The sequence below is a fragment of the Sciurus vulgaris genome (assembly GCF_902686455.1).
Source record: "Sciurus vulgaris genome assembly, chromosome: 16".
NCBI classification, from domain to species: Eukaryota; Metazoa; Chordata; class Mammalia; order Rodentia; family Sciuridae; genus Sciurus; species Sciurus vulgaris.
Window position 1 is genome coordinate 22,994,216 of NC_136477.1, and position 14,429 is coordinate 23,008,644.

General features: G+C 49.2%; 1 protein-coding gene across 1 annotated transcript in view; it reads left to right on the forward strand.

Annotated features, from left to right (window-relative positions):
* The first annotated feature begins 96 nt into the window (after window positions 1–96).
* The window catches only part of POMGNT2 (protein O-linked mannose N-acetylglucosaminyltransferase 2 (beta 1,4-)), a 34,553-nt gene continuing 20,220 nt past the window's right edge, over window positions 97–14,429 (forward strand). The window contains exon 1 of the mRNA XM_079115862.1: window positions 97–290. The gene's annotated coding sequence lies outside the window, so the exon portion shown is untranslated. The remainder of the gene's footprint in view (window positions 291–14,429) is intronic.

Below are 14,429 nucleotides of genomic sequence, written 5' to 3' on the forward strand. Positions count from 1 at the left end.
GGCTGACAGCCCTCGGACGCGAACTACAACTCCCAGGAATCCACAAGACAAGGGGTGGTCCTGGCCGAGGCCCGGACAGAGGAGCCCGCGCCTGCGCACGCGTACAGGCTCCCGCGCCGGGCTGGCCAGCGCACGCGGGCACCTGCGAGCCGGCTGGCGGCGGCTGACGGGACTGTGAGGCCGAGTCCGCGTTCACTGCCTGGGCCGCCTCGAGCTGGATGGGCGGCGGCGGCGGCGTGGGAAAGCCCGTGCAGCAGAGCGGCCGCCTGGACGCGCAGCCGGGGCTTCAGGTGAGGCGCGCGCTCGGGGCTGGCGCGGACTCTGCGACCCGGCTGAGGTTTGAAGTGGAGGGATCAGCCCCTCGACCTCCCGCGGAAGGGGTTCACCGCGCTGTCAGGCCCCGGGGTGAAGGCGAGGCGTTGGAACACCGTCAGGAGCCAGCGAGTTTGCAGAACGGAGTAGTGACGTGTGTGCGGGCTGGAGGAGGCGCGGGCGGTGGGCGGGGCGGGGGAGGGTCCTCGGGGACGGCAGGCCAGGCAGCGCCTGGGGACTGTCCTGCCTAAGCCCTTAGCTAGTGGTGGGTCCTGGCAGCGGGTCCTCACGCCCTTTCCCTTTGGGAAGGAAGGTGCGCATTTAATGTGGGTGGCGTGGAGCCAGGCGAGGTGCGTGGGGTGGCCTTGTGAAGGCAATACCTGGGCAGGCCTGCAGCTGACCCTAAGCCCCTTGGGGCTCAGTAGGACACCTACCGAGAAATCATTGGTAAGAGCTTGTTGTGGCCTGCCTGACAGTGCTGGTGTCGCCTGTGAAGGAGGGACCCAGCGGACTCATGTGTAAGTCTAGTCACTGACAGGATTCCATCAGTGCTAAAGTATGGGACCCTCATCCGGAGCCCTGCAGCAGGTGGTGAGCAACCAGTGTCCATTTACTTTGTCAGCCAACCCTCAGAACCTACTCGGGAGAAATGGCCACGCATGGGAAAAGAGAACTTAAACGTTATGGGGTGAGCTTGATAAGATTTCAGTGGTTAAGAGCAAGGAAGACCAGGGATCATTCACCAAATGATTATTGTTACATGCGCTGGACATTAAAATTCTGGCTCATTTACTAGCTGTGTGCTCTTGACCAACTCCTTTATCCTGTCTGATCCTGTTTCTTTCTCTGTAAAATGGGGATGAAAGTATCTTCATCACAAGGTTGTTGTGAGGATTAAATGAACTATTGGCTGGGCAAGTCCCAGATCTGGAACATGGAGTGCACCGCCAATGTCAGCAGTCGTATTTGCTAACTATAGAATGTTAGAGGCGAGATGGGGACTCAGGTCCGTCTTTACTGGAACCAGCTGCCATGGATCTTGGAAGTCTTCCAATTCATCTTTTCACATTACAGATGAGGAATCTGAATCCCAGGTGGTGGCAGGGCCAGGAAAGAACATAGATTCCCTCCCCTCATCCTCAGGGAGTCCAACGTGTCAGAACCTGAATGTTGAGTCCCTGGGGAAGGGGAGAAGGGAAGAGTGGAGATTCTCAGCAGAGAAAAGGACAGGGTACTTGTGACTGGGTCATTGGGGCCATGTGAGCATCCGGGTGACCTCAGTGTGTTGGGAAATCAGAGCAGCTTCAGTGTGTTTCTAACTGGCCTTCTGGTTGGCAAATACCTGCTTTGAGCCTTGCTTCAGAAAATAGCAATAATAGGCCAGTTGCAATGACTCATACCTGTAATCCCAGCAGCTCAGGAGGCTGAGGCAGGAGGATCACAGGCAAGTTCAAGACCAGTGTCTGCAACTTAGTGAGACCCTGTCTCAAGATAAAATTTAAAAAAGGATGGGGTGGGGGTATGTTCTAGTGAATAGTAAGCTCACCAGAAAAGTCAAATTAAGAAATGTCCCTTTCCCCAAGGGGCCTTGTCAATCTCAGCTTGCTTATCAGAGGGTATACTCTCCTCTAGGATCTGCTGATCATGATTCCCAGGGCTTTTCATATTGGATGAAATAATGTTGTGAAAGACAAAATCCAGAGATGTCATCCTGGACTTTGGAGGCAGACTTGGGTTCAAATCCCAGCACCACCACTTAATAGCTGTGTGCCCCTGAACATCCTTTTTAAAATGTGAAATAGAATTAGTAACACCTTCTTTAGGTATGTAGTAGGGAATAATTGAGATCTTCCATGTAAAGCACTTAACATTGTGCTTGGCATAGAGTAAGCCAATAAATAATAATTGTTGTATTACAATTGCTGTTATGAAAATAATTGTCAGGCACAGTGATTTACTTGTGTTGTCTCTTGGAATTCACAAAACCAGAACCTCCCTGTGAAGTGGGTGTAATTGTGTTTGTTTTCCAGAGCAGGAAGTGGAGGTCTGCAGGGTTTGAGGATTGGCCTGTCCCGTAGCTAAGTGACAGGTGTGGAGTTCAGGACCAGGCATCTCCAACTCCAGAACTGGTGTCATTTAATCCTTCTGTTCCTCAACCTGTGGTTTTTGCCATTTTTGTTTTTAGTATTTTTTTTAAAGATGTAGATAGACCTTTACTTTATTCATTTATTTATGTGTTGCTGAGAATCGAACCCAGTGCCTCACACATGCCAGGCAAGTGCTCTACCACTGAGCCAGAACCCCAGCCCAGGTTTTTGCCTTTCTTGAAGCCAGTCTGACCTGGGGCAGCCTCCAGTGTTGCAGCGGGGTCTCCTGGCACCACTTGCAGAGCCCTGCAGCCTGGCTGCCCCTGTGTTTCCTCTGCCTGCTGTTGGATGAGGGGTGATGCTGGAGGAGGGCATCTGCTGGGTGAGGTTAGGAGGAGGAGATGTTAGGAGGAGGCAAGCCCTGTGGCCTCTTCAGAGGCCAAGGGCTGGGTGAGGCTGCAGTCTGGGTGAGACCTTGAAGGCTTGGGAAGAGTGTCAGAGCTGCATGATTCGTCTCTGGGCTGATCTCTACTTTGAGAGGAAGGCAGCTCTTGAGCATTGGGTGTGAGAGGAGCAGCCCTGGACTTGAGAGCCAGCTGGCCATCGTTTTCATTCTGGCTGCCTTTGAGACCTCGCACTACCTCTCAGAAACCTCTTATGAAATAAAAAGTTGGAGAAATTCATTTCTAAAGGCTCTTTTAGCTCTAAAAAGTGGTAGTTTTGTAATTGTGTATTGATGCTGTAACCTTCTCAGCACAGTGCCACAGGCACAGCAGCTGGGACAATTATCATCCCAGTATGTTGCCTAGACTCTCCTTGGGGCGAGAGAATGGCCACAGCTCCCTAAGCCACCTGCCACAGCCAGTACTCTGGCTGCCTCGCTGGGTGGGGAGTAATTACAGCAAGAAGCCTTGGGTTGCTAGGCTACCATGTATGGCCTTTGGGTCTATTTCCAGAGCCATCCACACCTACTCTGCCCTTGAGTAATAAAAGCTTACTGCTCTGAGGTCTGACCTGCTTCTCTGCCACCGGTTGTTCCTTCTAGTCAGAATGACAGATGAACACAGTTCTGGAGAATTAGACGCCAGAAGTCAGAGGCAGGCCCTAATCCTGGTGCCTCTGCTTGAGCTGTAAGACCTTAAGCAAGGTATTTAGCCCTACTAAGCCTCGGTTTTCTACTATCAAGAGAAAATAGAGGGGCTGGGGTTGTAGCTCAGTGGTGGAGTGCTTACCTCACATGTGTGAGGCACTGGGTTCCATCCTCAGCACCACATAAAAATCAAAAGGTATTGTGTCCATCTGCAACTAAAAATAAAAAAAAAAATTAAACCAAAAAAAATTAGAGGACTGGGGGATATAATTCAGTGATAAAGCACTTGCCTAGAATGTACAAGGTCCTGGGTTTAGTCCCTAGTACCCCCCAAAATAAATTAATTTAAAATTTAAAGAGAAAGGAAAAGAAAATGGGGGGAAGTAGCAGTACCTGCATTGGAGGACCTTTGTGAGGCTTAAATGAAATAGGACAGGAATAGGACCCTAGGACAGTGCCTGGCACATAGTAGGTGCTCAGTAAAATAAGGTGGTGGTAGAACTGATCTTCACCCCCTGCCACAGAGACCAACAACCTCTTTTCCTTAGCTACCCTGGACAGGGAACAAGCTTTCCATTTTTTCTGGCTTCCCACATCTTCAGTGGTATGTACCCAGTGGCCCCACATCTAAAATCAGATCTTTAACTCTGCCACTTGGGACTGCTGTTGGTCTAGTCTTATGCCAAGCGTTTGTTTCTTTTCTCCATCTTGCAGAACATAGAAGAGGGCCCCTTCCCTGCTGCACCTTGGGGACTCAACCTCAAGCCAAGCCTCAGGAACGAGCTGGGGACCCCACTCTTACCAGGACAGGCCCCTGTGGCAGTTTGTTTTAGACACAGCCAGTTAGGAAACACACCCCTGACTCCTTCAGCAGTGGGCGTTGTGTTAGGAACCACAGCATCCCGAGGTGGCATCAGGAGTTGCCAGGGTGTTGCTGGGTCCCTGCGTTTCCACAAGGGTGGCATAATAACCATTGTAAAGAACTGGAGAAGCAGTCTAGCCTCACTTTGTTCAGGGACTCCTTTCTCAGGGGACCTGCCTTCCCTCTGCTGACCAGCAAGTGCAGGCATCTCCTGCTGGTGACTGCTGTAGACCTGAGTCCCACCCTTAGTCCATTTATTATATCCTGGACTCATGTTTTGCCGCTCCCACACCACAAGCAATACTAGTCATGTGGGACGGTGTGGGTGGGGACAACTTTTCTAGAGGGCTTATAAACCTCAGTGTGAAAATTGAACACACATAAGAATCACCTGGAGGTTTGATGAAAACAGATTCTGAGGACGTACTCTCAGAGACTGCTTCAGCAGGTTCATAGTTCTAATATCCCAGGTGATGCAGATACTGCCAGTCTCATTTAGGAGGACTCCTTGTCCAGTCCTTCTCTCTACTGTGCAGTAGCCCTGGCAGTTTGATGTTGTTTGGCTGGGCCACTTCCAAGCAGGGGCTTGCTGCTGTACAAACAGCTCTACCCTTTAAGAGAAGTTCTGCTGCCTGCCATGCCTGGCTCTGCCTCCTGCGGCTGCTCTCTGCAGTCTCTGGAGCAGCCCTCACAGCTGTGCTGGAGTGGGGCCGGGTGTGGGCGTTAGTGAACCTGCAGTCTGCTTATGCCTGGAAGCCTGTGTCATGTGTCACCGTCACGCACATGTGAGTCCTCACAGGTAGAAAGGGTTGCCCTGCGCCCCTCGGGAGCAGCCTCACTCTTGCCACCCAGCCCTCAGAGGCTGGAAGAAAGTTGTGGGTCTGGGGGCTAACTTTCTCCAGGGAGTTCGCCCCGTTCCTTTGCGCATCCTACACAGCACAGGCTTCTTGATCTGTCCTCATCCTGTCTGCCCCAAGGTGAGTATCCCAGAAAGATTCACATAGAGCAGGCTCATCTGAATGGTTAGGAGGGTAGACTGATTCCTGACAAAAATGCATAATATGAACTTGATCATAAGGAAACATCAGACAAACCCAAATTGAGGAACATACTAGAAAGTAATTGTCTCTGACTTAAAAATCACCAAGGTCAAAAGTCACAGAAGGACCGAGAAGCTGGCCCAGATTAGAGGAGACCAGAAAGGCGTGATAACTGGATACCATGCTTCATCCTCCATTGGATTCTGGACCACAAAATAGAGACCATGGATTAATAATAGTATGTCAATATTAATTTCCTGAATTTGTATAAGAGAATATTCTTGTTCTTCAGAAATGCTGAAGCATTAAGTGCTAAAGAGGTAAGATGTCTCTACCTTATTGTTTAATGGTTCAGAGAGTTTGTATATATAGAGAGACTGATAGAACAGTGTGTCAAATTAGCAGTTGGTGAATGTGGGTAAGAGTGTGGAGGGTTTTTTTGGTACTATACATGCAACTTTTTTGTAAGTTTGAAATTATTTCAAATGAAAGGGAAGAAAAGATTGCAGACACTCTAGCCAGCCTGCATGGGTTACAGTCTCCTCATTGCTGCTTGTGTAAACTTGGGCAGCTTTCTGACCTCTCTGAGCCTTGGCTTTACCATCCATAAAGGTGAAGATCATCATTTTGAGACAGAGAACCCTGCTCCCAAAGCCTGGCCAGGGGATGCTAGCCACGACTATATCATCATTGTTAGGAAAGAGTCAAGGGTGACACCAGCGGTGAGACCAAGGGAAATCCCAAGCTGAGGCCTGTCACCTTCCTCCACTCACTGATCCTGGGCTCCAGGCTTCCTGGTTGTCTGGCAGGGACCACTGGTCACCTGGCCACAACAAAGCTTCACCCTACAGAGGATTTTGAGTGGTCATGAACTCCAGACAGCTTCATCCCCTGCTGTCCATGGTCCTGCCCAGGCCTGTCTCCCAGCCTGGGCTGTCAGGTTCTACCATTGAACTGCACATGGCTTTGGGCCTGGCTGTCATTGTCTAGGGTGGAGCAGGACCCCATGGTATGGGGGCATCATGGCTTATTGAGCAGATGGGAGAACTGGGCACAGCAGGGCCTGCCAAGGACAGATTTATAGCAGTCATTACCAAACAGACACCTTCAAAACCTTGATCAAAGCTCATTCCACCTGCTCTCCAGGAAGCCTCTCTGGACAGTTTTGTGTTAGAACCCTGTGTATCATATACACCTCCTCAAATCTGTGACTGCCCTGTGCCTCCTATGGTGGATGTCTTCAATTCTTGCACCAGGTCCTTGGGTTCTGTGACACCTAGGTGAGCCTCGTGACAGTTTTTCTTTTTCTTCCCATTTATATCCCTTTGTGTGACCAGTAGTGCTGCCCCCTGACTCCAGAGAGGACAAACAACACAGGCAGATTTAGCTTCCATTTGACCCGTGTGCTAAGCAAAAGCCAGATGACATGACAGACATGTGGCGAGAAGTTTCTGCATCATTCCAAAGTGGAACCCTGGTGAGAGGGACCCAGGCCACAGCAGGGAGGCTGGGCTCACCTCCAGCTCAGCAGAGCCTCCTGCCTCCTGCACAAGCCTGGGTTTATCCTCAGGAAGACTGACAGCACCCTTCAGCAGAGTCGCAGGCTTTCCAGACGCATTCCTGTCCCCAACTTTGAGTTTGCTTTGCTCTTTAATCTAAAGCAAGGAGGGCCGGAGATGGAGCACTTACCTAGCATGTGTAGGCCCTGGGTTCTGTCCCTAGCACTGAAAACAACAACAACAACAACAAAAAAAAACTAAAGCAAGGAGGTATTATCCTTGTTAAGGTTCACAAGGACCATTCACAAGCTGATGACATTTTGCCAAAGGATAAATACCTTTGCCAAAAATTCTGATCTCCGAAACATGTGCAAATTTATTAATAGCATCAGATTAATATTTAACTGTGCTACACATGTTGTTACTTCTACCTCTTCCATGTACTACTTCCAACAGAAAGAGGGGGAGGTGTGAGAGACCATCCTGAGGACAGGCCTGAGTTAAAGTTGTTTGCTCTTTGTTAATAACTGTGTGAGACACATCCCTGCAGAACCCGAAGTTTTGTTGTTCAGCACATGTCAACTCAGGCTGCATTTAGGATAAAACCACTTTGCAGTGACAAAATAGGATTCTGTCATTTGCAATTATAAGCCCATTAAAGTCTAATTGCTGTAATATTAATAAAACCATGCCAGCTCCCCTTCTGGACTGGACCCTGCTGAGTCTTCTGCAAGCCTGCATCTGGCAGGTGCTGGCAGACCAGTTCTCTCACCTTAGTCCCTGTGCCTGCATGAGTGACCAGTGAACAGCTGTTTCTGTCAGACATACAGCTGGGGACCAGGTGCAGGATGCAAGACCAGCAGGAGGGGGTTTACTTTAGACTAGAGCTTACAGACATGCACCTGTTTTTACCGGGCAGCACTGAGGCCTGAGGCCAGTCCTTGGGATTGCAGGTTGTCTTTACTCAGTTTGTATAGTTGCTAGAAGTTATGAATTAGGACATTTCATATTTTAAGTGGATTTCTGGCTTCTCTGGGAAAATCTAGAGGGTATTATAGGATAAAATATTACCCTCCCAAAATTCATATGTTTAACCCCTAACCCCAAGTTATTGTACTTGGACATGAGGCCTTTAAGGAGGCCATAAGGCTGGGGCCCCAGTGTGGTCGAACTGGCATCTTTAGAAGAAAGAGGGAAACAGCTAGAGATATCTCTTTCTTTTTCCATGCACACACACAGAAGAGGTATGAGGTCATGGCAAAATAGCTTAGCTGTCCACAGAGCAAGGAAGAGAAGCCTCACCAGAAAGCAACCGTGCCAGCACCTTGATCTTGGACTTGCAGCCTCCAGCACCGTGAGAAAATAAATTTCCGTTGTTTAAGCCACCCAGCCTATGGTGTTTTATTATGGCAACCCAAGCCCACTGATACATGTAGGTCCCACCAGGCTGCTTTCCTACCAGGCCTGCATCAATCTACTCCTTAACCTATCTGCCCAGTCTTGAGGTCACATGGCCACCTCAGCTTTTTCTTTCCCTATTGGCTCCTGATCCTAGTAAGAAGCATGTGCAGCCCCTCTTCTAGCCAGAAATTCCTTGGGCTTTTACCTCTTATCAAATGTCAAGGCCCACATGGGCTTTTCTGAGCCTGGGTCTGGGTCTGAGTCTGGGTCTGGCCAGGCTTCCCCAGAAGTGGACCCTGTACCCAGTGCTGGATAACCAGGCTCAGATGGCGAGTCCCTGCAGGCAAGCAGCCCCACCCCTGCTGCCCAGCTTGCACTTGTGTCTGCAGATGTGATGGCATTATCCTCCCTGTGCTTCAGGGCCTCTTAGAACAGATGGGTCCTAGAAAGGAGGATTCACTTACTCTCTGGGAATCTGATAATATTCAGCTGCTCTGGGAGCTGAATAAAGTGGGTTATGGGGGGTGAGTTGGCAACATCCTCTGTCTGCCTCAGTTTCTAAGCAGCTTTTTAAAGCATGTTTTGAATATTTTATTTCTTGTTTTCCTTTTTCTTGAAAAAAAATTCTTGCTCTATTACACTATGTCCTGGCTAAGCCACTGAGCTCTTTGTTCCTCATGCCAGCTGGATCCTAAATCTGGTGCCCAAGATGCAGAGGCCAGGCATGGTAAGCACGATGATGTTAGAGTACCCTGCACTACTTTTACCCTGGAGCACTGAGAAGTCAAAGTCCCAAGTGGTACCTGGGATGTCAGTTTTAGATAGTCCTTGGGATCCATGTGCAAATCCTGATTTCAGGCCATATAAACTGAGGAATTTGGACAAGTTTAATTTCTCCCAGCCTCTGTAAAATGGGGTAATAGAAGTAGTGTCAGTCTTTTAATGTTGATTTGAGGATTAAATGAGAAAATATGTGGTTTTTAGTATACTGTCTGGGACATAAGCTATTGGAGGTGGTGGTTCTGGTTATTTTATATTGCAAACTGACTGCTCAGGCTTGGAGGAGCTTTTTCTGAATTTATGGAGCCATCATTTAATTTTTTTTTTATTCTGATTAGTTGTACATGACAATAGAATGCATTTATACATCTTAACAGAAGGACAAGACATCATTGGGGAGACTGAGCAAACCTGGAAATCTACAAGTGTGACCCCCAGAGCAATTGGGGGTCCAGTCCCTTTAGGAATCGATTTAAAGCTGTATGGCTGGTTTGGTTCTTATTTTCCTTTTATTGTTAATTTTAAAAACCCTAATGGAAATACAATTAGGGTAGCTCATGCATGCTGAGGCCTACATCAGAGTCTTTTCCATGCATTACCTCATTTAGTCCTTGCAACACCCTAAGGAGGTGATTATTCCCATTGTACAGATGAGGAGGTCAAGGAACCAGCCCAGATCATAAGGCCACCTCCCACCTGAGTCTGAAGGCAGGCAGCTGTGTGTAAGGTCTGTGGCCTGAGAACCCCTGCCTGTCACCATTGGTGGTATGGGACTTGAACCTGCCTGCAGCCTTCTGTGTGTCCCGATGCCTGCTCTTAGCTCAGACTGAGGTGTTGGATATCTGCCAAGTTTTCCAGCTTCTTAAGCAGACTCTTCTGTATCCACATGACGGTGCTCCTCCTTGCGGGAGCCTTTTGGATGCACTTAAGGCACGAAGCGGAGGGGTCATCAGATGAGTTGTGCTGGCCCCACTGAACATGCAGCGCCGTAACCTGGACGGTAGAGTGCTCTGTGGCCCACCTCAGCCCCCGCCGTTCAAGTGCTCTCTACATTAGTGCTCCACAGCACGTATTCCCTTCCTGCCTGACAGCTGCGTCACATCATGTGTTAACAGTGGCCTTGCATCTCCTCTGCCACAGTGAGCACCTTGAGGACAGGGATGTCGTCGTTCATTTTCGTATCTTTGGCACATACTGTAATTTAGGCTGCGCAGAAGCTCATGCCCCCCTTCTGTTCTTGTCCTCCTAAGTCTTCCTCCAGTTTCATGGAAAAATATGTACTGTTTACTCCGCCCCTTACCTTCATGCGGGTAGTCAGTGGGAAGCTGGGATGGCTTGCCGGGCACTCTCACTGTGCTGCCCTTCGGGGCAGGAGCACAGGTACAGCAGCGCTGGCTGCCCTGGTTCTGCTTGGCTGGTAGCTGTGCCATACTGGTTGTTAAATACGTCAGAGTCATGCATATCCACACTGACTGACGCCCGTTGTCAGGACAACGAAGGAAGCAGTCTAAAATCCTAGGCCCGACAGACTCAAGGCCACAGCTTTCCACCATGTGCCACAGATCGAGGGCCCAGCAGATGTTTTCAGAAGGAATTTCCTTTGGGCACCTATTTAAAACTTGGCTTCTTGCTGGAAGATGGAAGATGGGAACTCAGGGCACAGGCCTCTTTGGCAGCTAGCTGTCCTTAAAGGACAGCATGGGCATCCTCCTGCTCCTTACCTCTCCTGGAGGCAAGTGCCACTGCAACAGACCAGGCTTCGTCTGGGACAGAGTAACATGGCAGGAAGCATGGGACAGGGAGGTCTGGCTGCAATGATTGTCAGCCTCCTACCCTCCTGGGTCCCCAGGAGGGGGAAAGGTGTGCTGAAAGCACAGGTCAAGCTGTTGATGCTCCTCCCAAGTTGAAAGGGGGAGACCTTTGCCATGTAACAAGTTTATTTTCAAAGAACACAGCTTTGCAGTCTTTCTCCCAAGCAGAGAAGGTACCACTGAGGCCATTTCTAGTGAAGAATAGAATCAATATTTGATGCTCTTTAAAATCCGAGTTCATTTCTTTTCAGGAATAGAATCGAGCTTTGAGTTTGTCCTTTTGAGCATCTCTCTGCTCCCAACCAGGCTTGCTTTTAAACATGAGACTTCTTTGGAAAAGAAGAGACCCTGGCCTCCTTTTCCGACTTTGTACCTCTTGCCTGGTAAAGAAAATCCCCTCAGCCAGTAGACAGGACTAAGGAGAATCTTGGGAAAAACAATTACATCTCCTACATGTAGGGTAAAAATGGAAAATGAGTTATTTTTTTAAGCCCTGCATAGTCCTGCATAGTAAAAAAAAAAAAAAATTGGGTATAGAATCCCTTTTTCATGGGCAGATTTTTATTGTGTGTGGTTTTGACTTTCTTGGGAGTGGGTACTGAGTCCAGGGGTACTTAACCTCTGAGCCACATCCCCAGCACTTTTTTTTTTTTTATTTATTTACAGAGAGTCTTGCTGAGTTTCTCAGGGCCTTGCCAAGTTGCTGAGGCTGTCTTTGAACTTGCGATCCTCCTACCTCAGCCTCCCAAGCCACTGGGATTACAGGTGTGCACCACTGCACCCAGCTTGGTTTTGACTTTATGTTCAACTGTCCTAGACAGGGCAAGGTTGGCAAACTCTTCATTACATCGTCTATCATGGCCTTGTCCAGACAGAAGAAGGGATGTCAGACTTTCTTTTCCTCTGCATGGAATATCCCATGTCAGAGATCCTCCATCCCAACCAGATCCCATCCAACTGGAGCCTTGGGGTGGATTTTGAAGCCCAGAAATGATTGTATCTTTTGCTCCTAACAGGCTACCAGACCTTCGTGCTTATCTGCAGATCCTAAAAAAACAGCATAGGGGCCAGTGTGGTGGTACACACCTATAATCCCAGTTACTTGGGAGGTTAAGGCAGAAAGATCAAAAATTCAAGTCCAGCCTAGACAATTTAGCAAGACCACGTCTTAAAATTTTAAAAAATTAAAAATGCTAAGGATGTAGCTCAGTAGAGCACCAGGGGTAGAGCACCCCGGATTCAATGGTTCAATCCCCAATACCACACACACAAAAAAAGAAAAAACCCAGCATAAGTTTCTGAAGGAGCCTCGTGACTGGATTCCTCTGGACAGCCTTCAGCTCTGACAGGTAGCAGAGGGGGAGATGTGTGGAGTTAGATCCTGGACTGTGGACATGCAGCCCAGCCTCAAGCCTCTCTCTGGGTGAGAAATGGGGATAAAGTGAACCACCCCGCTGAACAGTGGCGTGGCGAGGTGTGTGTGTGTCCGGGTGCGCGCTGGGCTATGGTAGGAGCTCCTTACATACGCAGTGGCTGTCACATGCGACTACAGACAAGAGTAGATTCTGCCCCACCACTCAGAAGTGCGAGTGGGGGTGAAAGGCAGCGGGTGAGGGACGGGCATGTTCCAGCTCTGCTTTTGAGGGCTCAGAGGAAGCACATGAAGAAAAATGAGCAATGTGAGAGGGGGAGGGAGGTCCCTGTCACTGCAGAGCAAGGTTCCTTGTGATGCTGAGATCGTGGCCCCTGCACCTATTTCAGCAGAGCCAGGTGACAAAGTGAGCATGAAGGTCTTGAATCAAGGAGCTCTTGCCATGGGGAGTCTCAGGTGTTGCCCTGAATGCTCAGTCAAACCTCCAGACCAAAGAGCATCTGTAGGATCAGTCCAACCGGGCTGCAGCCTGCAGAGGGCAGCTACTCCGCCCAGCTCCTTCTCAGCCTCCAAGGCCAAGGATGTTGATCCGAGTTCTCTCTCATGACCCTTGCCTCCCTGCCCTGCCCTGTTGTCACTGAGTCTAGCAGCCTCTCCAGGCCCTGGTAACCTTAGGAGCAGTGAAAACTGGCCTGGAGAAAGGGGACATCCCTGGGCCTGTTGCCCAGTAAGTGACTTGGCCCAGTTATTCTTCCCCATTTTGAATTCTCCTCCTAGAGAACTCTGCACTTATTATCCAGGAGCATTTAGATGTGGTGATAGGGAAAGGCCCGCTTATCTTCTTTAAGGCTGGGGATCTGATTACCGTACTGTTTGCCTCCACCTGTTACCTTGATTTTGTCTGATCCTTCAGTTCTGCTGGCTTACATAGGCTGCAGTGACTTAGTGGGGGGTGGGGCCAAGTGTTGACTCCCTGCTACACCTTGGCTACTTCAGAGCAGGTCTGTGTGTCTCCACGGTGCTGAAGTACAGACACATCTGTGCTTCTTAGGATTCCACAGAAACAGATCCTGAGATGAGGATTCAGATGCAAGTGGATTTTGTACTAGGTCCTGATAAACAACAGGAGCATGGGGAAATGAGATAAGGAAGGAAAGCAGTCAAGATGTGTGGATTGGGACAACTGGAGCTTCCCTCTGTTTAAGTTGGGAGCCAGTGCAGATCAGCCTCAAGTGGCCTCGCCTGGGGAGGAGGGTCAGGGGGTGTTTGTGCCTCCAAGTCCATCGTCAGACAGTGGCACAGGCTGTCTGCTTTGCAAGTTGTGAAATTGGTTGAAGACCAGACAATCCAACCTTTAGGGCCCACACTCTTTCTAGTAAAATGTCCATTTCTCTATCACCAGCAAAACTTTCTTCCTGTTCCTTGCCCTCTCCTCTTGGAAGGGTAACTCAGGAACCTCACGTGCCCAGTGAAGGACTATGGAAGCCTGTCTTTATCTGTCTTGCCTTCTGTCAACACCATGCTGGCAGGGCCTAAGGGTGGGGTGGGGGACTCAGCATCTAATTAGAAACTGCTTCTACTGCCCACCCCTGACTCAGAGGCTGGTCTTTGCTACCCAACCCCATATTTCCCGATTCCATGAGCTTTGTCCCATGGCCCCAAGTTCAGTGGTTGACTGGGCTTGGCCACAGCACACACAGCCCACCAGGTCCAGAGGAAGACACTGGCCTGCCTGTGGCCCCTGTCCCATATCTCCACCTCTCTCAAGCCTGCTTTGGACTACAGGGGTGCCTGGGAGTGGGGCAGGTGGGCAGAACAATCAGAGTGATGGCGAGTACCCAGGACCTGGGAGGCCCACTCAGGCTGGAGGTGGGTCTTCCCTTTCTACTTCCCTCATTTTCTTGAGGGTCTTGCTTTCTGATATTTTCTGGGTGTGTCTGTTTTAGCTTTAGCTTCTGTTGGAAGCCATTCTTGTCTCTAATCAGAGCAAAATACATGTCAACTGGGGTTACATTAAACTGTCTCTCATCTTTCCTGGGAGGGTTTTATTTTTGCCAAATATTTATTTCTTGTCCTGCCACCAAAAGTCTCTTGTCATTTTTTAATAATGATTCCTTTGATTTTTGCTTCCTTTTAACCTTTCCCTTATATTAAACCATCTCTTACATACAGAAG